This window comes from Pseudophryne corroboree, chromosome 1, assembly GCF_028390025.1.
Source record: "Pseudophryne corroboree isolate aPseCor3 chromosome 1, aPseCor3.hap2, whole genome shotgun sequence".
Classification (NCBI taxonomy): Eukaryota; Metazoa; Chordata; class Amphibia; order Anura; family Myobatrachidae; genus Pseudophryne; species Pseudophryne corroboree.
Window position 1 is genome coordinate 148,340,089 of NC_086444.1, and position 25,749 is coordinate 148,365,837.

Here is a 25,749-nt window from a genome sequence, read left to right on the forward strand (position 1 = left end):
CAGAATTAGAGGTTTTTATTGCTGCCCAGGGCGCCCCCCTTGCGCCCTGCACCCATCAGTGCCCGCTAGTGTGTGGGAGCAATGGCGTGCAGAGTTACCGCTGCGCGCTTACCTCAGTGAAGATCTGAAGTCTTGTGCCGCCTTGAAGTCTTCTTTTCTTCTTATACTCACCCGGCTTCTATCTTCCGGCTCTGCGAGGAGGACGGCGGCGCGGCTCTGGGACGAACAGCGAGGGGAGACCTGCGTTCCGACTCCCTCTGGAGGAAATGGTGTCCAGTAGCCTAAGAAGCAGAGCCTATCACTTAAGTAGGTCTGCTTCGCTCTCCTCAGTCCCATGATGCAGGGAGCCTGTTGCCAGCAGTGCTCCCTGAAAATAAAAAACCTAACAAAATTCTTTATCAGAGAAACTCAGGAGAGCTCCCCTGTAATGCACCCAATCTCCTCTGGGCACAGGATCTAACTGAGGTCGGGAGGAGGGGCATAGAGGGAGGAGCCAGTGCACACCCATTATAAAGTTCTTTATAGTGCCCATACAGGGCCGGTGCAAGGTCTCTCTGCACCCTAGGCAAAGTTTCAGCCTAGCGCCCCCTAATCTGCAAACACCTCCCCCTCACCACCTCCCGGAGGTATCATTGTACATAGACAGAGAAAAGGGGTGACACTCAAGGACTTTTAAAATGAAAAGATATATTGTAATATGTATAAATGTTAGGTGGTATGTTAGGAAACGAATAGGACACTGAGGCCAGTTTCACTTTTATGCTGAGTGATATACATCTGCTGGGGATATTTAATTGTATGTGTACACATACATATATACGCCCCTACAGTACATATATTTTTATGTTCCTGTGTTCTCTCTAATGTGCCGTGCAAACCCCCCACACACCCCCACCCTTTGTGGTCCCGCAGAAACCCCCATGGGTTACTCACCTTATGTTTTCCCTCATCATTGGCAGGGTTCCTCTTATAGGGGTCTATTCATGTAGCAGTGAAAATAAGAATTTACTTACCGATAATTCTATTTCTCATAGTCCGTAGTGGATGCTGGGGACTCCGTAAGGACCATGGGGAATAGCGGCTCCGCAGGAGACTGGGCACATCTAAAGAAAACTTTAGGACTATCTGGTGTGCACTGGCTCCTCCCCCTATGACCCTCCTCCAAGCCTCAGTTAGGATACTGTGCCCGGACGAGCGTACACAATAAGGAAGGATTTTGAATCCCGGGTAAGACTCATACCAGCCACACCAATCACACCGTATAACCTGTGATCTGAACCCAGTTAACAGCATGATAACAGAGGAGCCTCTGAAAGATGGCTCACAACAATAATAACCCGATTTTTGTAACAATAACTATGTACAAGTATTGCAGACAATCCGCACTTGGGATGGGCGCCCAGCATCCACTACGGACTATGAGAAATAGAATTATCGGTTAGTAAATTCTTATTTTCTCTAACGTCCTAAGTGGATGCTGGGGACTCCGTAAGGACCATGGGGATTATACCAAAGCTCCCAAACGGGCGGGAGAGTGCGGATGACTCTGCAGCACCAAATGAGAGAACTCCAGGTCCTCCTCAGCCAGGATATCAATTTTGTAGAATTTTACAAACGTATTTGCTCCTGACCAAGTAGCTGCTCGGCAAAGTTGTAAAGCCGAGACCCCTCGGGCAGCCGCCCAAGATGAGCCCACCTTCCTTGTGGAGTGGGCATTTACAGATTTTTGGCTGTGGCAGGCCTGCCACAGAATGTGCAAGCTGAATTGTACTACAAATCCAACGAGCAATAGTCTGCTTAGAAGCAGGAGCACCCAGCTTGTTGGGTGCATACAGGATAAACAGCGAGTCAGATTTCCTGACTCCAGCCCTCCTGGAAACATATATTTTCAGGGCCCTGACAACGTCTAGCAACTTGGAGTCCTCCAAGTCCCTAGTAGCCGCAGGCACCACAAATAGGTTGGTTCAGGTGAAACGCTGAAACCACCTTAGGGAGAAACTGAGGACGAGTCCTCAATTCCGCCCTGTCCGAATGGAACATCAGATAAGGGCTTTTTCAGGATAAAGCCGCCAATTCTGACACGCGCCTGGCCCAGGCCAGGGCCAACAGCATGACCACTTTCCATGTGAGATATTTTAACTCCACAGATTTAAGTGGTTCAAACCAATGTGACTTTTGGAACCCAAAACTACATTGAGATCCCAAAGTGCCACTGGAGGCACAAAAGGAGGCTGTATATGCAGTACCCCTTTTACAAACGTCTGAACTTCAGGGACTGAAGCTAGTTCTTTTTGGAAGAAAATTGACAGGGCCGAAATTTGAACCTTAATGGACCCCAATTTCAGGCCCATAGACACTCCTGTTTGCAGGAAATGTAGGAATCGACCCAGTTGAATTTCCACCGTCGGGCCTTACTGGCCTCGCACCACGCAACATATTTTCGCCAATTGCGGTGATAATGTTTTTGCGGTTACATCCTTCCTGGCTTTGATCAGGATAGGGATGACTTCATCCGGAATGCCTTTTTTCCCTTCAGGATCCGGCGTTCAACCGCCATGCCGTCAAACGCAGCCGCGGTAAGTCTTGGAACAGACAGGTTCCTTGCTGGAGCAGGTCCCTTCTTAGAGGTAGAGGTCACGGATCCTCCGTGAGCATCTCTTGAAGTTCCGGTTACCAAATCCTTCTTGGCCAATCCGGAGCCACGAATATAGTGCTTACTCCTCTCCATCTTATCAATCTCAGTACCTTGGGTATGAGAGGCAGAGGAGGGAACACATACCCTGACTGGTACACCCACGGTGTTACCAGAGCGTCTACAGCTATTGCCTGAGGGTCCCTGGACCTGGCGCAATACCTGTCGAGTTTTTCCCAACGGTTTATAATCATGTGGAAGACTTCTGAGTGAAGTCCCCACTCTCCCGGGTGGAGGTCGTGCTGAGGAAGTCTGCTTCCCAGTTGTCCACTCCCGGAATGAATACTGCTGACAGTGCTATCACATGATTTTCCGCCCAGCGAAGAATCCTTGCAGCTTCTGCCATTGCCCTCCTGCTTCTTGTGCCACCCTGTCTGTTTACGTGGGTGACTGCCGTGATGTTGTCCGACTGGATCAACACCGGCTGACCTTGAAGCAGAGGTCTTGCTAAGCTTAGAGCATTGCAAATGTCCCTTAGCTTCAGGATATTTATGTGAAGTGATGTCTCCAGGCTTGACCATAAGTCCTGGATATTCCTTCCCTGTGTGACTGCTCCCCAGCCTCGCAGGCTGGCATCCGTGGTTACCAGGACCCAGTCCTGAATGCCGAATATGCGGCCCTCTAGAAGATGAGCACTCTGCAACCACCACAGGAGGGACACCCTTGTCCTTGGTGACAGGGTTATCCGCTGATGCATCTGAAGATGCGACCCGGACCATTTGTCCAGCAGGTCCCACTGGAAAGTTCTTGCGTGGAATCTGCCTAATGGGATTGCTTCGTAGGAAGCCACCATTTTACCCAGAACCCTTGTGCATTGATGCACTGAGACTTGGCTCGGTTTTAGGAGGTTCCTGACTAGCTCGGATAACTCCCTGGCTTTCTCCTCCGGGAGAAACACCTTTTTCTGGACTGTGTCCAGGATCATCCCTAGGAACAGAAGACAAGTCGTCGGAACCAGCTGCGATTTTGGAATATTGAGAATCCAACCGTGCTGCAACAACACTACCTGAGATAGTGCTACACCGACCTCCAACTGTTCCCTGGATCTTACCCTTATCAGGGAATTGTCCAAGTAAGGGATAACTAAAATTCCCTTCCTTTGAAGGAATATCATCATCATTTCGGCCATTACCTTGCTAAAGACCCGGGGTGCCGTGGACCATCCATACGGCAGCGTCTGAACTGATAGTGACCGTTCTGTACCATAAACCTGAGGTACCCTTGGTGAGAAGGGTAAATTTTGACATGAAGGTAAGCATCCTTGATGTCCCGAGACATCATGTAGTCCCCTTCTTCCAGGTTCGCAATCACTGCTCTGAGTGACTCAATCTTGAATTTGAACCTCTGTATATAAGTGTTCAAAGATTTTAGATTTAGAATCGGTCTCACCGAGCCGTCCGGCTTCGGTACCACAACAGTGTGGAATAATACCCCGTTCCCTGTTGCAGGAGGGGTATCTTGATTATCACCTGCTGGGAATACAGCTTGTGAATGGCTTCCAAAACTGTCTCCCTGTCAGAAGGAGACATCGGTAAAGCCGACTTTAGGAAACGGCGAGGGGGAGACGTCTCGAATTCTAATTTGTACCCCTGAGATATCACCTGAAGGATCCAGGGGTCTACTTGCGAGTGAGCCCACTGCGCGCTGAAATTCATTGAGACGGGCCCCCCACCGTGCCTGATTCTGCTTGTAAAGCCCCAGCGTATACTGAGGGCTTGGCAGAGGCGGGAGAGGGTTTCTGTTCCTGGGAACTGGCTGATTTCTGCAGCCTTTTTCCTCTCCCTCTGTCACGTGGCAGAAATGAGGAACCTTTTGCCCGCTTATCCACGAAAAGACTGCGCCTGATAATACGGCGTCTTCTCATGTTGAGAGGCGACCTGGGGTACAAACGTGGATTTCCCAGCTGTTGCCGTGCCCACCAGGTCTGAAAGAGACCCCAAATAACTCCTCCCCTTAATAAGGCAATACTTCCAAATGCCGTTTGGAATACGCATCACCTGACCACTGACGTGTCCATAACCCTCTACTGGTAGAAATGGACAACGCACTTAGACTTGATGCCAGTCGGCAAATATTCCGCTGTGCATCACGCATATATAGAAATGCATCTTTCAAATGCTCTATAGGCAAAAATATACTGTCCCTATCTAGGGTATCAATATTTTCAGTCAGGGAATCCGACCACGCCAACCCAGCACTGCACATCCAGGCTGAGGCGATTGCTGATCGCAGTATAACACCAGTATGTGTGTAAATACATTTTAGGATACCCTCCTGCTTTCTATCAGCAGGATCCTTAAGGGCGGCCATCTCAGGAGAGGATAGAGCCCTTACAAGCGTGTGAGCGCTTTATCCACCTTAGGGGGTGTTTCCCAACGCACCCTAACCTCTGGCGGGAAAGGATATAATGCCAATAACATTTTAGAAATTATCAGTTGTTATCGGGGGAAACCCACGCATCATCACACACCTCATTTAATTTCTCAGATTCAGGAAAACTACAGGTAGTTTTTCCTCACCGAACATAATACCCCTTTTTGGTGGTACTCGTATTATCAGAAATGTGTAAAACATTTTTCATTGCCTCAATCATGTAACGTGTGGCTCTACTGGAAGTCACATTTGTCTCTTCACCATCGACACTGGAGTCAGTATCCGTGTCGGCGTCTATATCTGCCATCTGAGGTAACGGGCGCTTTAGAGCCCCTGACGGCCTATGAGACGTCTGGACAGGCACAAGCTGAGTAGCCGGCTGTCTCATGTCAACCACTGTCTTTTATACAGAGCTGACACTGTCACGTAATTTCTTCCAACAGTTCATCCACTCAGGTGTCGACCCCCTAGGGGGTGACATCACTATTACAGGCAATCTGCTCCGTCTCCACATCATTTTTCTCCTCATACATGTCGACACAAACGTACCGACATACAGCACACACACAGGGAATGCTCTGATAGAGGACAGGACCCCACTAGCCCTTTGGGGAGACAGAGGGAGAGTTTGCCAGCACACACCAGAGCGCTATATATATACAGGGATAACCTTATGTAAGTGTTTTTCCCCTTATAGCTGCTGTATAGTTAATACTGCGCCTAATTTGTGCCCCCCTCTCTTTTTTAACCCTTTCTGTAGTGTAGTGACTGCAGGGGAGAGCCAGGGAGCTTCCCTCCAACGGAGCTGTGAGGGAAAATGGCGCCAGTGTGCTGAGGAGATAGGCTCCGCCCCCTTATCGGCGGCCTTATCACCCGTTTTTTTATGTATTTTGGCAGGGGTTAAATGCATCCATATAGCCCAGGAGCTATATGTGATGCATTTTTTGCCATCCAAGGTGTTTATTATTGCGTCTCAGGGCGCCCCCCCCAGCGCCCTGCACCCTCAGTGACCGGAGTGTGAAGTGTGCTGAGAGCAATGGCGCACAGCTGCAGTGCGCTACCTTGTTGAAGACAGGACGTCTTCTGCCGCCGATTTTCCGGACCTCTTCTGCCTTCTGGCTCTGTAAGGGGGCCGGCGGCGCGGCTCTGGGACCCATCCAAGCTGGGCCTGTGATCGTCCCTCTGGAGCTAATGTCCAGTAGCCTAAGAAGCCCAATCCACTCTGCACGCAGGTGAGTTCGCTTCTTCTCCCCTTAGTCCCTCGATGCAGTGAGCCTGTTGCCAGCAGGTCTCACTGAAAATAAAAAACCTAAACTAAAACTTTCACTAAGAAGCTCAGGAGAGCCCCTAGTGTGCACCCTTCTCGTTCGGGCACAGAGATCTAACCGAGGCTTGGAGGAGGGTCATAGGGGGAGGAGCCAGTGCACACCAGATAGTCCTAAAGCTTTCTTTAGATGTGCCCAGTCTCCTGCGGAGCCGCTATTCCCCATGGTCCTTACGGAGTCCCCAGTATCCACTTAGGACGTTAGAGAAAAGTGTGGAGAAGTGAGCCAGTGGAGAAGTGGCCCATCACAACCAATCAGCATTGAATTAACATTTATAATTTGCATACTATAAAATTGTACAGAGCAGCTGATTGGTTGCCATGGGCAACTTCTCCACTGGCTCACTTCTGCTCACTTTTCACTGCTTCATGAATAGACCCCATAGTCAGCAGCAGCATTACAATAATGCTACTGGGTGCAGACATGTAGTCAGGTTCAACTTGCTGCTAGAGAGCCAGGATCCAGGGGCCTGGAGGAGGTGCATCAGGGCTATAAGGAGCGACAGTGGGGGCGCTCCTCGGGAGCCATAGTTACATCTGCCTCATATGTGCCTTCACATGACTTGATGATACACGTGTCAGCACGGGGGAAGCGCTGAGGCATTATGCAGCGCAGCCTGGTAGCGGCAGCTGTACCTGATTAGACCTGCAGCCGCTGCCAGTGAAGTGTAAAAAATAAGAATTTACTTACCGATAATTCTATTTCTCGTAGTCCGTAGTGGATGCTGGGGACTCCGTCAGGACCATGGGGAATAGCGGCTCCGCAGGAGACAGGGCACAAAAATAAAGCTTTAGGATTAGGTGGTGTGCACTGGCTCCTCCCCCTATGACCCTCCTCCAAGCCTCAGTTAGGATACTGTGCCCGGACGAGCGTACACAATAAGGAAGGATATTGAATCCCGGGTAAGACTCATACCAGCCACACCAATCACACCGTATAACTTGTGATCTGAACCCAGTTAACAGTATGACAAACGTAGGAGCCTCTGAACAGACGGCTCACAACAATAACAACCCGAATTTGTTTGTAACAATAACTATGTACAAGTATTGCAGACAATCCGCACTTGGGATGGGCGCCCAGCATCCACTACGGACTACGAGAAATAGAATTATCGGTAAGTAAATTCTTATTTTCTCTAACGTCCTAAGTGGATGCTGGGGACTCCGTCAGGACCATGGGGATTATACCAAAGCTCCCAAACGGGCGGGAGAGTGCGGATGACTCTGCAGCACCGAATGAGAGAACTCAAGGTCCTCCTCAGCCAGGGTATCAAATTTGTAGAATTTTGCAAACGTGTTTGCCCCTGACCAAGTAGCAGCTCGGCAGAGTTGTAATGCCGAGACCCCCCGGGCAGCCGCCCAGGATGAGCCCACTTTCCTTGTGGAATGGGCCTTGACAGATTTAGGTTGTGGCAAGCCTGCCACAGAATGTGCAAGTTGAATTGTGCTACAAATCCAACGAGCAATCGTCTGCTTAGAAGCAGGAGCACCCATCTTGTTGGGTGCATACAATATAAACAGTGAGTCAGACTTTCTGACTCCCGCCGTTCTTGAAATATATATATTTTCAATGCCCGGACCACGTCCAACAACTTGGAATCCTCCAAATCGTTAGTAGCCGCAGGCACCACAATAGGCTGGTTCAGGTGAAACGCTGACACCACCTTAGGCAGAAAATGAGGACGCGTCCGCAGTTCTGCCCTGTCCGTATGGAAAATCAGATATGGGCTCTTATATGATAAAGCCGCCAATTCTGATACTCTCCTGGCTGAAGCCAGGGCCAGTAGCATGGTTACTTTCCATGTAAGATACTTCAACTCCACCGATTTGAGCGGCTCAAACCAATGGGATTTGAGAAAATCCAAGACTACATTAAGATCCCACGGTGCCACTGGGGGCACAACCGGGGGCTGTATATGTAGTACTCCTTTTACAAAAGTCTGGACTTCAGGAACTGAAGCCAATTCTTTCTGGAAGAAAATCGACAGGGCCGAAATTTGAACCTTAATGGACCCCAATTTGAGGCCCATAGACAATCCTGTTTGCAGGAAATGTAGGAATCGACCCAGTTGAAATTCCTCCGTGGGGGCCTTCCTGGCCTCACACCACGCAACATATTTTCTCCAAATGCGGTGATAATGTTGTGCAGTCACCTCCTTCCTGGCTTTTACCAGTGTAGGAATGACCTCTTCCGGAATGCCTTTTTCCCTTAGAATTCGGCGTTCAACCGCCATGCCGTCAAACGCAGCCACGGTAAGTCTTGGAATAGACACGGTCCCTGCTGAAGCAGGTCCCGTCTTAGAGGTAGAGGCCACGGATCCTCCGTGAGCATCTCTTGAAGTTCCGGGTACCAAGTTCTTCTTGGCCAATCCGGAGCCACTAGTATCGTTCTTACTCCCTTTTGCCGTATAATTCTCAGTACTTTTGGTATGAGAGGCAGAGGAGGGAACACATACACTGACTGGAACACCCACGGTGTTACCAGAGCGTCCACAGCTATTGCCTGAGGGTCTCTTGACCTGGCGCAATACCTGTCCAGTTTTTTGTTGAGGCGGGACGCCATCATATCCACCATTGGTTTTTCCCAACGGTTCACAATCATGTGGAAGACTTCTGGATGAAGTCCCCACTCTCCCGGGTGTAGATCGTGTCTGCTGAGGAAGTCTGCTTCCCAGTTGTCCACTCCCGGAATGAATACTGCCGACAGTGCTATCACATGATCTTCCGCCCAGCGAAGAATCCTTGCAGCTTCTGCCATTGCTGTCCTGCTTCTTGTGCCGCCCTGTCTGTTTACGTGGGCGACTGCCGTGATGTTGTCCGACTGGATCAACACCGGCTGACCCTGAAGCAGGGGTTTTGCCAGACTTAGAGCATTGTAAATCGCTCTTAGCTCCAGTATATTTATGTGAAGAGACATCTCCAGGCTTGACCATACTCCCTGGAAGTTTCTTCCCTGTGTGACCGCTCCCCAGCCTCTCAGACTGGCATCCGTGGTCACCAGGACCCAGTCCTGTATGCCGAATCTGTGGCCCTCTAACAGATGAGCACTCTGCAACCACCACAGAAGAGACACCCTTGTCCGTGGCGATAAGGTTATCCGCTGATGCATCTGCAGATGTGATCCGGACCATTTGTCCAGCAGATCCCACTGAAAAGTTCGTGCGTGGAATCTGCCGAATGGAATCGCTTCGTAAGAAGCCACCATCTTTCCCAGGACTCTTGTGCATTGATGCACAGACACTTTCCCTGGTTTTAGGAGGTTCCTGACAAGTTCGGATAACTCCCTGGCTTTCTCCTCCGGAAGAAACACCTTTTTCTGAACCGTGTCCAGAATCATTCCCAGGAACAGCAGACGTGTCGTCGGGGTCAACTGAGATTTTGGAAAATTCAGAATCCACCCGTGTTGTTGCAGCACTAGTCGGGTTAGTGCTACTCCGTCCTCCAGCTGTTCTCTGGACCTTGCCCTTATCAGGAGATCGTCCAAGTAAGGGATAATTAATACGCCTCTTCTTCGCAGAAGAATCATCATTTCGGCCATTACCTTGGTAAAGACCCGAGGTGCCGTGAACAATCCAAACGGCAGCGTCTGAAACTGATAATGACAGTTTTGCACCACGAACCTGAGGTACCCTTGATGTGAAGGGCAAATTGGGACATGCAGGTAAGCATCCTTTATGTCCAGGGACACCATAAAGTCCCCTTCTTCCAGATTTGCTATCACTGCTCTGAGTGACTCCATCTTGAACTTGAATTTTTGTATGTACAGGTTCAAAGATTTCAGATTTAGAATAGGTCTTACCGAGCCGTCCGGCTTCGGTACCACAAATAGCGTGGAGTAATACCCCTTTCCCTGTTGTAGGAGGGGTACCTTGACTATCACCTGCTGAGAAAACAGCTTGTGAATGGCTTCCAATACCGTCGCCCTGTCTGAGGGAGACGTTGGCAAAGCAGACTTTAGGAACCTGCGAGGGGGAGACTTCTCGAATTCCAACCTGTAACCCTGAGATACTACCTGCAGGATCCAGGGGTCCACCTGTGAGCAAGCCCACTGTGCGCTGAAATTCTTGAGTCGACCCCCCACCGCTCCTGAGTCCGCTTGTAAGGCCCCAGCGTCATGCTGAGGGCTTTGCAGAACCCTGAGAGGGCTTCTGTTCCTGGGCAGGGGCTGCTTGCTGCCCTCTCTGACCCCTTCCTCTGCCCCGAGGCAGATATGACTGTCCTTTTGTCCGCTTGTTCTTATAGGACCGAAAGGACTGCGGCTGAAAAGACGGTGTCTTTTTCTGTTGGGAGGGTGTCTGAGGTAAAAAGGTGGATTTTCCGGCAGTTGCCGTGGCCACCAGATCCGATAGACCGACGCCAAATAATTCCTCCCCTTTATACGGCAATACTTCCATATGTCGTTTGGAATCCGCATCACCTGACCACTGTCGCGTCCATAAACTCCTTCTGGCAGATATGGACATCGCATTTACTCTCGATGCCAGAGTGCAAATATCTCTCTGAGCATCTCGCATATAAAGGAAAGCATCCTTTAATTGCTCTATAGTCAATAAAATACTGTCCCTATCCAGGGTATCAATATTTTCAGTCAGGGAATCCAACCAGACGACCCCAGCACTGCACATCCAGGCTGAGGCGATGGCTGGTCGCAGTATAACACCAGTATGTGTGTATATACTTTTTAGGGTAGTTTCCAGTCTCCTATCAGCTGGATCCCTGAGGGCGGCCGTATCAGGAGACGGTAACGCCACTTGTTTTGATAAGCGTGTGAGCGCCTTATCCACCCTAGGGGGTGTTTCCCAGCGCGCCCTAACCTCTGGCGGGAAAGGGTATAATGCTAATAACTTTTTTGAAATTAGCACTTTTCTATCTGGGTTAACCCACGCTTCATCACATACATCATTTAATTCCTCTGATTCAGGAAAAACTACAGGTAGTTTTTTCACCCCCCACATAATACCCCTTTTTGTGGTACTTGCAGTATCAGAGATATGCAAAGCCTCCTTCATTGCCGTGATCATATAACGTGTGGCCCTACTTGAAAATACGTTTGTTTCATCACCGTCGACACTAGATTCAGTGTCTGTGTCTGTGTCGACCGACTGAGGTAAAGGGCGCTTTACAGCCCCTGACGGTGTCTGAGACGCCTGGGCAGGTACTAACTGGTTTGCCGGCCGTCTCATGTCGTCAACTGATTTTTGTAATGTGCTGACATTATCACGTAATTCCATAAACAAAGCCATCCATTCCGGTGTCGACTCCCTGGGGCAGGCCTGGCCAACCTGTGGCTCTCCAGATGTTGTGAAACTACACATCCCAGCATGCCCTGCCACGGTTTTAGCATTCATTAATAGCAAAACTGTGGCAAAGCATGATGGGACTTGTAGTTTTACAACAGCTGGAGAGCCACAGGTTGGCCAGGCCTGCCCTGGGGGGTGACATCACCATTATCGGCAATTGCTCTGCCTCCACACCAACATCGTCCTCATACATGTCGACACACACGTACCGACACACAGCAGACACACAGGGAATGCTCTTATCGAAGACAGGACCCCACTAGCCCTTTGGGGAGACAGAGGGAGAGTTTGCCAGCACACACCCAAGCGCTATAATATATATGGGAACAACCTTATATAAGTGTTGTTCCTTATAGCAGCTTAAATATATCAAAATATCGCCAAAAAATGCCCCCCCTCTCTGTTTTACCCTGTTTCTGTAGTGCAGTGCAGGGGAGAGTCCTGGGAGCCTTCCTCACAGCGGAGCTGAGCAGGAAAATGGCGCTGTGTGCGGAGGAGAATAAGCCCCGCCCCCTATTTCGGCGGGCTTTTCTCCCGGAGTTTTAGATATCTGGCATGGGTTAAATACATACATACATACATACATATAGCCTCAATGGCTATATGTGATGTATTCTTTTGCCATAAAGGTATTAAATATTGCTGCCCAGGGCGCCCCCAGCACCGCCCTGCACCCTCCGTGACCGCTTGGTGTGAAGTGTGTGACAACAATGGCGCACAGCTGCAGTGCTGTGCGCTACCTTCATGAAGACTGAAGAGCCTTCTGCCGCCTGTTTCCGGACCTTCAATCTTCAGCATCTGTAAGGGGGGTCGGCGGCGCGGCTCCGGGACGAACCCCAGGGTGAGACCTGTGTTCCGACTCCCTCTGGAGCTAATGGTGTCCAGTAGCCTAAGAATCCAATCCATCCTGCACGCAAGTGAGTTGAAATTCTCTCCCCTAAGTCCCTCGATGCAGTGAGCCTGTTGCCAGCAGGACTCACTGAAAATAAAAAACCTAAAAACTTTTTCTAAGCAGCTCTTTAGGAGAGCCACCTAGATTGCACCCTGCTCGGACGGGCACAAAAACCTAACTGAGGCTTGGAGGAGGGTCATAGGGGGAGGAGCCAGTACACACCACCTAATCCTAAAGCTTTATTTTTGTGCCCTGTCTCCTGCGGAGCCGCTATTCCCCATGGTCCTGACGGAGTCCCCAGCATCCACTTAGGACGTTCGAGAAATAAGATTTTAAACCTACCGGTAAATCTTTTTCTCCTAGTCCGTAGAGGATGCTAGGGACTCCGTAAGGACCATGGGGATAGACGGGCTCCGCAGGAGACATGGGCACTAAGAAAGAACTTTAGGTATGGGTGTGTACTGGCTCCTCCCTCTATGCCCCTCCTCCAGACCTCAGTTAGAGAAACTGTGCCCAGAGGAGACGGACAGTACTAGGAAAGGATTTGTTAATCCAAGGGCAAGATTCATACCAGCCCACACCATTCACACCGTATAACGTGTTCACTACGATATGCCGGCGGCCGGGCTCCCGGCGACCAGCATACCGGCGCCGGGAGCCCGACCGCCGGCTTACAGACAGTGTGGCGAGCGCAAATGAGCCCCTTGCGGGCTCGATGCGCTCGCTGCGCCACACTATTTTATTCTCCCTCCAGGGGGGTCGTGGACCCCCACGAGGGAGAATAAGTGTCGGTATGCCGGCTGTCGGGCTCCCGGCGCCGGTATGCTGGTCGCCAGGAGCCGGCATACTGAAGACCACCCCGTATAACTAGGGTATATAAGAACCAGTTAACAGTATGAAACAACACAGCATCAGACAGAGACTGATGAAAACTAACATAACCCTTATGTAAGCAAAAACTATATACAAGTCTTGCAGAAGTAGTCCGCACTTGGGACGGGCGCCCAGCATCCTCTACGGACTAGGAGATAAAGATTTTCCGGTAGGTTTAAAATCTTATTTTCTCGTACATCCTAGAGGATGCTGGGGACTCCGTAAGGACCAGGGGGATTATACCAAAGCTCCCAAACGGGCGGGAGAGTGCGGATGACTCTGCAGCACCGAATGAGCAAACAGGAGATCCTCCTCAGCCAGGGTATCAAACTTGTAGAACTTTGCAAAGGTGTTTGAACCCGACCAAGTAGCAGCTCGGCACAATTGCAACGCCGAGACCCCTCGGGCAGCCGCCTAAGAATAGCCCACCTTCCTAGTGGAATGGGCCTTAACCGATCTTGGTAACGGCAATCCAGCCATTGAATGAGCCTGCTGAATCGTGTTACAGATCCAGCGAGCAATAGTCTGCTTTGAAGCAGGAGCGCCAACCTTGTTGGCAGCATACAGGACAAACAGCGCCTCTGTTTTCCTGACTCTAGCCGTTCTGGCTACGTAAATTTTCAAAGCCCTGACCACATCAAGGGACTCGGAATCCTCCCATTCTCGCGTAGCCACAGGCACCACAATAGGTTAGTTCATATGAAAAGAGGAAACCACCTTAGGCAAGAATTGAGGACGGCTCCGCAAATTCTGCTCTACCCATATGGAAAACCAGATAGGGGCTTATATGAGACAAAGCCGCCAATTCCGACACTCGCCTAGCCGAAGCCAAGGCTAACAACATGACCACTTTCCAAGTGAGATATTTTAATTCCACTGTTTGAAGTGGTTCAAACCAGTGCGACTTAAGGAAACTCAACACCACGTTAAGGTCCCAAGGCGCCACCAGAGGTACAAAAGGAGGCTGAATATGCAGCACTCCCTTCACAAAAGTCTGTACTTCTGCGAGAGAAGCTAATTCTTTCTGAAAGAAAATGGATAGGGCCGAAATCTGAACCTTAATGGAGCCTAATTTTAGGCCCAAATTCACTCCAGTTTGTAGGAAGTGAAGAAAATGGCCCCGATGGAATTCCTCCGTAGAAGCATTCCTGGCCTCACACCAAGAAACATACATTCGCCATATACGGTGATAATGTTTAGCTGTCACGTCCTTCCTAGCCTTTATCAGAGTAGGAATGTCCTCATCCGGAATGCCCTTTTCCGCTAGGATCCGGCGTTCAACCATGCCGCGGTAAGTCTTGGAATAGACAGGGCCCCTGTAGTAGCAGGTCCTGTCTTAGAGGAAGAGGCCACGGATCTTCCGTGAGCATTTCCTGCAGATCCGGATACCAGGCCCTTCGTGGCCAAACTTGAGAATTGTCTGTACTCCTCTTTTTCTTAATACTTCTGTAGTTTTTTGTTTAGGCGGGACGCCATCATGTCTATCTGGGGCAGGCCCCACTGACTTGCAATCTGTGCGAAGACTTCCTGATGAAGTCCCCACTCTCCTGAATGTAGATCGTGTCTGCTGAGGAAGTCTGCTTCCCAGTTGTCCACTCTCGGAATGAACACTGCTGACTGTGCACCTACATGATATTCCGCCCAGCGAAGAATCCTGGTGGCTTCCACCATAGCCACTCTGCTCCTTGTGCCGCCTTGGCGGTTTACATGAGCTACTGCGGTGATGTTGTCGGACGTCTGGATCAAAACCGGTAGGTCGCGAAGCAAAGTCTCCGCTTGACGAAGGGCGTTGTAAATGGCCCTTAGTTCCAGGACGTTGATGTGGAGACAAGTCTCCTGACTTGACCAAAGACCTTGGAAGTGTCTTCCCTGTGTGACTGCTCCCCAACCTCGGAGGCTCGCGTCCGTGGTCACCAGAACCCAGTCCTGAATACCGAATCTGCGACCCTCCAGAAGATGAGCACTCTGCAGCCACCACAGGAGAGATACCCTGGCCCTGGGGGACAGGGTAATCAACTGGTGAATCTGTAAAATGTGACCCGGAACACTTGTCCAGTAGGTCCCATTGGAAGGTCCTCGCATGGAACCTGCCGAAAGGAATGGCCTCGTAAGATGCCACCATCTTTCCCAGGACTCGAGTGCAGTGATGCACCGACACCTGTTTTGGCTTCAATAGATCCCTGACCAGAGTCATGAGTTCCTGAGCCTTTTCTATCGGAAGATAAACCCTTTTCTGGTCCGTATCCAGAATCATGCCTAAGAAGGTCAAACGGGTCGTAGGAACTAATTGTGACTTCGGGATATTGAGATCCAGCCGTGTTGCTGTAACACCTCCAGTGAAAGTGACACGCTGTTCAACAACTGCTCTCGTGATCTCGCTTTTATTAGATCATCCAAGTATCGGATAATTGTGACCCCCTGCTTGCGCAAGAGCACCATCACTTCCACCATTACCTTGGTGAAAATCCTCGGGGCCGTGGAAAGCCCAAACGGCAACGTCTGAAATTGGTAATGACAATCCTGTACCGCAAATCTCAGGTACGCCTGATGAGGTGGATATATGGGAACATGAAGGTATGCATCCTTTATGTCCAGGGACACCATAAAATCCCCCCCTTCTAGGCTGGCGATGACCGCTCTGAGCGATTCCATCTTGAACCTTTTCAAGTATAGGTTCAAGGATTTTAAATTTAAAATGGGTCTGACCGAACCGTCCGGTTTCGGGACTACAAATAGGGTTGAGTAATACCCCCTCCCTTGTTGAAGCAGGGGAACTTTGATCACCACCTGTTGAAGACACAATTTTTGAATTGCATTTAAGACGATCTCCCTTTCTGGGGGAGAAGATGGTAAGGCCAATTTGAAAAACCGGCGAGGAGGCACCTCTACGAATGCCAGCTTGTAGCCCTGGGAAACAATCTCTATTGCCCAGGGATCCACCTGTGAATGAACCCAGATGTGGCTGAAAAGTCCAAGACGTGCCCCCACTGGGGCGGACTCCCTCAGCGGAGCCCCAGCGTCATGCGGTGGATTTTGTAGAGGTCGGGGAGGACTTCTGCTCCTGTGAACTAGCTGTGGATGGCAGCTTTTTCCCTGTGCCCTTACCTCTGGCAAGAAAGGACTATCCTCGTGCTCTCTTGTTTTTAGGTGACCGAAAGTACTGCATTTGATAATGTGGCGCTTTCTTAGGCTGTGAGGGAGTATAAGGCAAAAAATTTGATTTACCTGCCGTAGCAGTGGGGACCAGGTCCGAGAAACCTTCCCCAAACAATTCCTCACCCCTGTAAGGTAAAACCTCCATATGCCTCTTTGAGTCGGCATCACCTGTCCATTGCCTGGTCCATAGGACTCTTCTAGCAGAAATCGACCTAGCGTTGACTCTAGAACCCAGTAGGCCAATGTCTCTTTGAGCATCCCTCATATATAAGGCAGCATCTTTAATAATGACCCAGGGTTAATAAAATGGTATCCTTATCCAGGGTATCCAATTCCGCAGATAAGGTATCTGTCCACGCTGCTACATCGCTACAAACCCAAGCCGACGCTATCGCCGGTCTGAGTAAGGTACCAGAGTGTGTGTAAATGGACTTTAATGTAGCCTCCTGCTTGCGATCAGCAGGATCCTTGAGGGTAGCCGTATCTTGGGATGGCAGTGCTACCCTTTTGGATAAGCGTGTCAACGCTTTGTCTACCCTCGGGGAGGATTCCCACCGTACCCTGTCCTTAGTCGGGAAAGGATACGCCATAAGAATCCTTTTGGGAATCTGCAGTTTCTTGTCTGGAGATTCCCAAGCCTTTTCAAATAACTCGTTCAGCTCATGAGAAGGGGTAAAGGTTACCTCCGGTTTCTTTTCCCTATACATGTGTACCCTCGTGTCAGGGACAGGGGGTTCCTCTGTGATATGCAAAACATCCTTTATTGCAATAATCATATATTGAATACTTTTAGCCAATTTTGGCTGTAACTTTGCATCATCGTAGTCGACACTGGAGTCAGAATCCGTGTCGGTATTAGTGTCTACTATTTGGGATAGTGGGCACTTTTGAGACCCCGAGGGTCCCTGCGACATAGGGGCAGGCAGGGCCAGACTCTCGGCATAATTCCTGGACTCAGCTTTGTCCAACCTTTTATGCAATAAATTTACATTAACACTTAAAACATTCCACATATCCACCCAGTCAGGTGTCGGTGTTGCCGACGGAGACACCACATTCATTTGCTCCACCTCCTCACTAGGAAAGCCTTCTACCTCAGGCGTACCGACACACCACACACTCAGGGAAACCTCTTATCTGAAGACAGTTCCCCCACAAAGGCCCTTTGGAGAGACAGAGAGAGAGTATGCCAGCACACACCCAGCGCTAATGACCCAGGAAAAAAAACAAACTATATGTTTACCCAGGTAGCGCTGTAATGATCTATTTGCGCCAAATTATATGCCACCCCCCCTTCTTTAAAACCCTCTTTCACCGTGTAAGCAGGGGAGAGTCCGGGGAGCTTCCTCTCAGCGGTGTGCTGTGGAGAAAATGGTGCTGGTGAGTGCTGAGGAACAAGCTCCGCCCCCTCAGCGGCGGGCTTCGGTCCAGCTTAAAAATTCAAAATATGGCGGGGGATCTCTCTTATATACAGTGCCCAGCCTGTATATAAGTTTGCCACCTTTGGAGGTCCGTATTGCTGCCCAGGGCGCCCCCCCTGCGCCCTGCACCCTTACAGCTTGCGCGGGACCTGTTTTTGGTTAGATCAACACAGAGGACTCGTGAACACTCGCTCAGGTTAGAGGAGAGGAGATTCCGCACAATACGGCGTAAAGGCTTTTTCACGGTAAGGACAATACGTGTTTGGAATTCCCTGCCCGAGGGAGTTGTAATGGCGGAATCTGTCAACACCTTTAAGAATGGGTTAGATAAATTCCTATTGGATAAGGATATCCAGGGGTATGGTGCATAGTCATGCATTATAGTCACTATTTAGTCAAATCATCATGCAGAGGACACCACAAATAGGTTGAACTCGATGGACAATTGTCTTTTTTCAACCTCAGGTACTATGTTACTATGTTACAGTGACTGCCGTTTGTGTGCGCTGTGTGGAAGCAATGGCGCACAGAACTACCGCTGTGCATTACCTCAGTGAAGATCTGAAGTCTTCTGCCACCTTTGAAGTCTTCTTTCTTCACATACTCACCCGGCTTCTGTCTTCCGGCTCTGCAAGGAGGACGGCGGCGCGGCTCTGGGACGAACTGTGGGGTGAGACCTGCGTTCCGTTCCCTCTGGAGCTAAGGCTACTAAAAAACAGAGCCTAACATTAAAGTAGGTCTGTTTCTCTCCCCTCAGTCCCTCGCTGCAGGGAGTCTGTTGCCAGCAGGCTCCCTGAAAATAAAAAACCTAACAAATACTTTCTTTTCAGGAAAACTCAGGAGAGCTCCCTGTAATGCACCCAGTCTCCTCTGGGCACAGTAATAAACTGAAGTCTGGAGGAGGGGCATAGAGGGAGGAGCCAGTGCACACCCATACCTAAAGTTCTTAGTGCCCATGTCTCCTGCGGAGTCCGTCTATCCCCATGGTCCTTACGGAGTCCCCAGCATCATCTAGGACGTAAGAGAAAAGAGGATGTCTCGTACAGAGACATCCTTCAATTTATTGCTTGATGAATTCAGTGGCGCCTCCAAGGGCCTGCGCCCCTAGGCAGCCGCCTAAAGCTGCCTAATGGAAGAGCCGGCCCTGTGCCCACATCTCCTGCGGAGCCCGTCTATACCCCATGGTCCTTACGGAGTCGCCAGCATCCTCTAGGACGTAAGAGAAAAAGAAAAGAAAAAAAGGTAAAAACTCATGTCGACCTATTCCCATGTCGACCTAGTGCTTGTCGACCAATAGAGGTCGACCTAATGACTGTCGACGCAAGTGTGGTCGACCTAAAGACAGGAGGCCATTTAAAAAAAATTAAATAAAGCAATTGTGCAAGATATTCCTGAAAACACCAATTTCAAGCATCCCCTGTGTGTATTTCTGATATATTCTGCATTACCCATGTTTTAGAACACAATAGCAGTCCACATAGGTTTCTATTTGTGAGACTTACTATTACAGAGCTTGGCCCCAGGTAACTAACGTCATCTTTAGATCAATTTCTCAGAGTGTTGCTTATGGCAGGTTATTGCAGCAATAAGAAAATATCGGGTCTAAAACCGGATAATAACTATGCCCCCTAGAGCTCCACCAAGAACCACATTTTCAGCTTTGAGGCAAATTCCAATACAAAGGCAGAAAATGAGAACGAGTGCAACCAGGATAGGCTCTATCAATAACAAGTTTAAGACAGTTCTCTGAGGAAGGTACAGTTCTAATACAGCAATTAGAACAAGAATTAAATTAATTAGGTAACACTATAGAAGAGATTACCATTTTATTAAAAGTACAGAACATTTTTATAACCGAGGGGGCCTGTGAGTGGGTAATGCTAAAGATGCAATCTTGTTCCACTTGCTGCTTCGTGAGCAGAACATACTTTGTGCTCATGTCTGCATTTATGTTCTGTTTTCCACACGGTGACAAATAAATGATAATAATAATAATAATAATAATATTAATAATAATAAATAATAAATAAGAATTTACTCACCGGTAATTCTATTTCTCGTAGTCCGTAGTGGATGCTGGGAACTCCGTAAGGACCATGGGGAATAGCGGCTCCGCAGGAGACTGGGCACAACTAAGAAACATTTAGGACTACCTGGTGTGCACTGGCTCCTCCCTCTATGCCCGTCCTCCAGACCTCAGTTAGGATACTGTGCCCGGAAGAGCTGACACAATAAGGAAAGGATTTTGGAATCCCGGGTAAGACTCATACCAGCCACACCGTATAACTCGTGATACTATACCCAGTTAACAGTATGAAAAATAACTGAGCCTCTCAACAGATGGCTCTAAGCAATAACCCTTTAGTTAGGCAATAACTATATACAAGTATTGCAGACAATCCGCACTTGGGATGGGCGCCCAGCATCCACTACGGACTACGAGAAATAGAATTACCGGTGAGTAAATTCTTATTTTCTCTGACGTCCTAGTGGATGCTGGGAACTCCGTAAGGACCATGGGGATTATACCAAAGCTCCCAAACGGGCGGGAGAGTGCAGATGACTCTGCAGTACCGAATGAGCAAAAGCAAGGTCCTCCTCAGCCAGGGTATCAAACTTGTAGAACTTGGCAAACGTGTTTGAACCCGACCAAGTAGCAGCTCGGCAAAGTTGTAAAGCCGAGACCCCTCGGGCAGCCGCCCAAGAAGAGCCCACTTTCCTCGTGGAATGGGCTTTTACAGATTTAGGATGCGGCAGTCCAGCCGCAGAATGTGCAAGTTGAATCGTACTACAGATCCAGCGAGCAATAGACTGCTTTGAAGCAGGAGCACCCAGCTTGTTGGGCGCCTACAGGATAAATAGCGAGTCAGTTTTCCTGACTCCAGCCGTCCTGGAAACATAGATTTTCATGGCCCTGACTACGTCCAGCAACTTGGAATCCTCCAAGTCCTTAGTAGCCGCAGGCACCCAATAGGTTGGTTCAAATGAAAAGCAGATACCACCTTAGGAAGAAATTGGTGACGAGTCCTCAATTCTGCCCTATCCATATGGAAAATCAGATAAGGGCTTTTACATGACAAAGCCGCCAATTCTGACACACGCCTGGCCGAAGCCAAGGCCAACAGCGTGACCACTTTCCACGTGAGATATTTTAGTTCCACGGTTTTAAGTGGCTCAAACCAATGTGACTTAAGGAAATCCAACACCACGTTGAGATCCCAAGGTGCCACTGGAGGCACAAAAGCAGCTGAATATGCAGCACTCCTTTAACAAACGTCTGAACTTCAGGCAGTGAAGCCAGTTCTTTTTGGAAGAAAATCGACAGAGCCGAAATCTGGACCTTAATGGAACCTAATTTGAGGCCCATAGTCACCCCTGACAGTAGGAAGTGCAGAAATCGACCCAGCTGAAATTCCTCCGTTGGGGCCCTTCTGGCCTCACACCACGCAACATATTTTCGCCATATGCGGTGATAATGGTTTGCGGTCACCTCCTTCCTAGCTTTAATCAGCGTAGGGATGACTTCCTCCGGAATGCCCTTTTCCTTCAAGATCCGGCGTTCAACTGCCATGCCGTCAAACGCAGTCGCGGTAAGTCTTAGAACAGACAGGGTCCCTGCTGCAGCAGGTCCTGTCTGAGCAGCAGAGGCCATGGGTCCTCTGAGATCATTTCTTGAAGTTCTGGGTACCAAGCTCTTCTTGGCCAATCCGGAAACCACAAGTATAGTTCTTACTCCTCTCCTTCTTATTATTCTCAGTACCTTGGGTATGAGAGGCAGAGGAGGGAACACATAAACCGACTGGTACACCCACAGTGTCATTAGAGCGTCCACAGCTATCGACTGAGGGTCCCTTGACCTGGCGCAATATCTTTTTAGCTTTTTGTTGAGGCGGGACGCCATCATGTCCACCTGTGGCCTTTCCCAACGGTGTACAATCATTTGGAAGACTTCTGGATGAAGTCCCCACTCTCCCGGGTGGAGGTCGTGCCTGCTGAGGAAGTCTGCTTCCCAGTTGTCCACTCCCGGAATGAACACTGCTGACAGTGCTAACACATGATTTTCTGCCCATCTGAGAATCCTTGTGGCTTCTGCCATCGCCATCCTGCTTCTTGTGCCGCCCTGACGATTTACATGGGCGACCGCCGTGATGTTGTCTGACTGTATCAGCACCGGCTGGTGTTGAAGCAGGGGTCTTGCCTGACTTAGGGCATTGTAAATGGCCCTTAGTTCCAGAATATTTATGTGTAGGGAAGTCTCCTGACTTGTCCATAGTCCTTGGAAGTTTCTTCCCTGTGTGACTGCCCCCCAACCTCGAAGGCTGGCATCCGTGGTCACCAGGATCCAGTCCTGTATGCCGAATCTGCGGCCCTCTAGAAGATGAGCACTCTGCAGCCACCACAGTAGCGACACCCTGGCCCTTGGAGACAGGGTTATCAGCCGATGCATCTGAAGATGCGACCCGGACCACTTGTCCAACAGATCCCACTGAAAGATCCTTGCATGAAACCTTCCGAATGGAATTGCTTCGTAAGAAGCCACCATCTTTCCCAGGACTCGCATGCAGTGGTGCACAGACACCTGTTTTGGTTTTAGGAGGTCTCTGACTAGAGATGACAACTCCTTGGCCTTCTCCTCCGGGAGAAACACTTTTTTCTGTTCTGTGTCCAGAACCATCCCCAGGAACAGTAGACGCGTTGTAGGAACCAGCTGCGACTTTGGAATATTCAGGATCCAGCCGTGCTGTTGTAGCACTTCCCGAGCTAGTGCTACTCCGATCAACAACTGTTCTCTGGACCTCGCCTTTATAAGGAGATCGTCCAAGTACGGGATAATTAAAACTCCCTTTTTCCGAAGGAGTATCATCATTTCGGCCATTACCTTGGTAAATACCCTCGGAGCCGTGTCAGACCAAACGGCAACGTCTGGAATTGGTAATGACAGTCCTGTACCACAAATCTGAGGTACTCCTGGTGAGGAGGGTAAATGGGGACATGCAGGTAAGCATCCTTGATGTCCAGTGACACCATGTAATCCCCCTCGTCCAGGCTTGCAATCACCGCTCTGAGCGATTCCATCTTGAACTTGAACCTTCTTATATAAGTATTCAAAGATTTTAAATTTAAAATGGGTCTCACCGAACCGTCCGGTTTAGGTACCACAAACATTGTGGAATAGTAACCCCGTCCTTGTTGAAGGAGGGGTACCTTGATTATCACCTGCTGAGAATACAGCTTGTGAATCGCCTCCAGCACTGCCTCCCTGTCCAGGGGAGCTGTCGGCAAGGCAGATTTGAGGAAACGGCGAGGGGGAGACGTCTCGAATTCCAGCTTGTACCCCCGAGATACTACCTGTAGAATCCAGGGATCCACCCGTGAACGAGCCCACTGGTTGCTGAAGTTCTTGAGACGGGCCCCCACCGTACCTGGCTCCGCCTGTGGAGCCCCAGCGTCATGCGGTGGACTTAGAGGAAGCGGGGGAGGACTTTTGTTCCTGGGAACTGGCTGTATGTTGCAGCTTTTTCCCTCTACCTCTGCCTCTGGGCAGAAAGGACGCGCCTCTAACCCGCTTGCCTTTCTGGGGCCGAAAGGACTGTACCTGATAATACGGTGCTTTCTTTGGCTGTGAGGGAACATGGGGTAAAAATGCTGACTTCCCAGCTGTTGCTGTGGAAATGAGGTCCGAGAGACCATCCCCAAACAACTCCTCACCCTTGTAAGGCAAAACTTCCATGTGCCTTTTAGAATCTGCATCCCCTGTCCACTGCCGAGTCCACAATCCTCTCCTGGCAGAAATGGACATTGCGTTTATTTTAGATGCCAGCCGGCAAATATCCCTCTGTGCATCTCTCATGTATAAGACAGCGTCTTTAATATGCTCTACGGTTAGCAATATAGTGTCCCTGTCTAGGGTATCAATGTTTTCCGACAGGGAATCTGACCACGCAGCTGCAGCACTGCACATCCATGCTGAAGCAATAGCCGGTCTCAGTATAATTCCTGAGTGTGTATATACAGACTTCAGGATAGCCTCCTGCTTCCTATCAGCAGGTTCCTTTAGGGCGGCCGTGTCCGGAGACGGTAGTGCCACCTTCTCTGACAGGCGTGTGAGCGCTTTATCCACCCTAGGGGATGTCTCCCAACGTGACCTATCCTCTGGCGGGAAAGGGTACGCCATTAGTAACTTTTTAGAAATTACCAGTTTCTTATCGGGGGAAGCCCACGCTTCTTCACATACTTCATTTAATTCATCAGAAGGGGGAAAAACCACTGGTAGTTTTTTCTCCCCAAACATAATACCCTTTTTTGTGGTACCTGGGGTAATATCAGAAATGTGCAACACATTTTTCATTGCCGTAATCATGTAACGGGTGGCTCTATTGGAATGTACACTAGTCTCATCATCGTCGACACTGGAGTCAGTATCCGTGTCGACATCTGTGTCTGCCATCTGAGGTAGCGGGCGTTTTAGAGCCCCTGATGGCTTTTGAGACGCCTGGGCAGGCACGAGCTGAGAAGCCGGCTGTCCCACATCTGCTATGTCGTCAAACCTTTTATGTAAGGAGTTGACACTGTCACGTAATTCCTTCCACATGTCCATCCATTCAAGTGTCGACCCCACAGGGGGTGACATCACATTTATCGGCCCCTGCTCCGCCTCCACATAAGCCTCCTCATCAAACATGTCGACACAGCCGTACCGACACCGCACACACACAGGGAATGCTCTGAACGAGGACAGGACCCAACAAAGTCCTTTGGGGAGACAGAGAGAGAGTATGCCAGCACACACCAGAGCGCTATATAATGCAGGGATACACACTACACAAGTGATTTTTCCCTATAGCAGCTATATATATATATTATATGCGCCTAAATTTAGTGCCCCCCCTCTCTTTTTTACCCTATGTATTCTGGAAACTGCAGGGGAGAGCCTTGGGAGCGTCCTTCCAGCGGAGCTGTGAGGGAAAATGGCGCCAGTGTGCTGAGGGAGATAGCCCCGCCCCTTTTCCGGCGGACTTCTCCCGCTTTTTAAATGTATATTTGGCAGGGGTATTTTACACATATATAGTCTTTATGACTATATTATGTGGTATTTGCCAGCAACGTACTCATATTGCAGCCCAGGGCGCCCCCCCCCAGCGCCCTGCACCCATCAGTGACCGGAGTATGTGGTGTGCATGGGGAGCAATGGCGCACAGCTGCAGTGCTGTGCGCTACCTTGATGAAGACCGAAGTCTTCTGCCGCCGATTTCCAGGAACGTCTTCTTGCTTCTGGCTCTGTAAGGGGGACGGCGGCGCGGCTCCGGGACCGGACGACCGAGGCTGGGCCTGTGTTCGATCCCTTTGGAGCTAATGGTGCCCAGTAGCCTAGAAGCCCAAGCTAGCTGCAAGCAGGTAGGTTCGCTTCTCTCCCCTTAGTCCCACGTAGCAGTGAGTCTGTTGCCAGCAGATCTCACTGAAAATAAAAAACCTAAAATTTACTTTCTTTTCTAGGAGCTCAGGAGAGCCCCTAGTGTGCATCCAGCTCGGCCGGGCACAAAATTCTAACTGAGGTCTGGAGGAGGGGCATAGAGGGAGGAGCCAGTGCACACCAGGTAGTCCTAAATCTTTCTTAGTTGTGCCCAGTCTCCTGCGGAGCCGCTATTCCCCATGGTCCTTACGGAGTTCCCAGCATCCACTAGGACATCAGAGAAATAATAAAGTATCTGAGCAAT

The 25,749-nt window shown here is 49.8% G+C and overlaps 1 protein-coding gene across 2 annotated transcripts in view; it reads right to left on the reverse strand.

Moving 5' to 3' along the window:
• The window catches only part of TENT2 (terminal nucleotidyltransferase 2), a 144,832-nt gene that overhangs the window by 15,528 nt on the left and 103,555 nt on the right, over positions 1-25,749 (reverse strand). The gene's annotated exons all lie outside the window — the stretch shown is intronic.